Source organism: Phytophthora parasitica, assembly GCF_000247585.1.
Source record: "Phytophthora parasitica INRA-310 unplaced genomic scaffold supercont2.8, whole genome shotgun sequence".
Lineage (NCBI taxonomy): Eukaryota > Oomycota > Peronosporomycetes > Peronosporales > Peronosporaceae > Phytophthora > Phytophthora nicotianae.
In genome coordinates, this window is record NW_008648994.1 from 13,945 (window position 1) to 14,685 (window position 741).

A 741-nucleotide genomic window follows, 5' to 3' on the forward strand; every position below is an offset into this window, starting at 1 on the left:
TTAACGAGTTTTTTATATCGTGGGCAAACAATACATGGACGTGATCCGTTAACGGCAGAGAGCCAGAATATACCGAGCGCGACCGCATTAACCTGCATTATCGGTCATAATCGCTTCAATCGTCCATTCATTTGTTTCGCGATGTCATGCAGAACTTTCTCCGTTTTTAAAGCAATCACAACACCATCGTGTCTGGACCTCGTGCGAAGTAGTCTGTAGGTGACAATAGAGAAGTTTCGCAAATGACTCTATCTTCACTTTATCTCTATCTGATTATGCTGCGAAGATAATATGAGGACTAGCAGTTCACAGATTACGCAACTTTTCCACTGCAATATCTGGTCATCATCTGTTAGTCGACTGGCCAACTTTAACATGCACCAATGGACGCGCTGCTGCTTTTTTGCTAACTTTTTGCCGCTTGAGAGGGTTGCTCAGCTTAATTATTCAGCATGTGGATACAACCAAACTTAGCTATTAGTATTTAAAACAATCCCGACTTTAGTCTAATGTTGTGTGTATGAAATTATCTACTTTCAGCGCCGAATCTGCTCTGAGCGCACACAAATGGATGCTAGGGCAGCTCACAACAAAGAAAAGTCAATGTCAAGAGTGTTTGGCTTTGTAGATGGAAGTAAAACCCGGGCTGGCGCCCATCGGATTGTAGTAGCGCGAAGGGAAACTTGCAGCAGCTAGTGTACTCGGGTCATAAGCGAGTACACTGTCTGAATTATCAAGCTG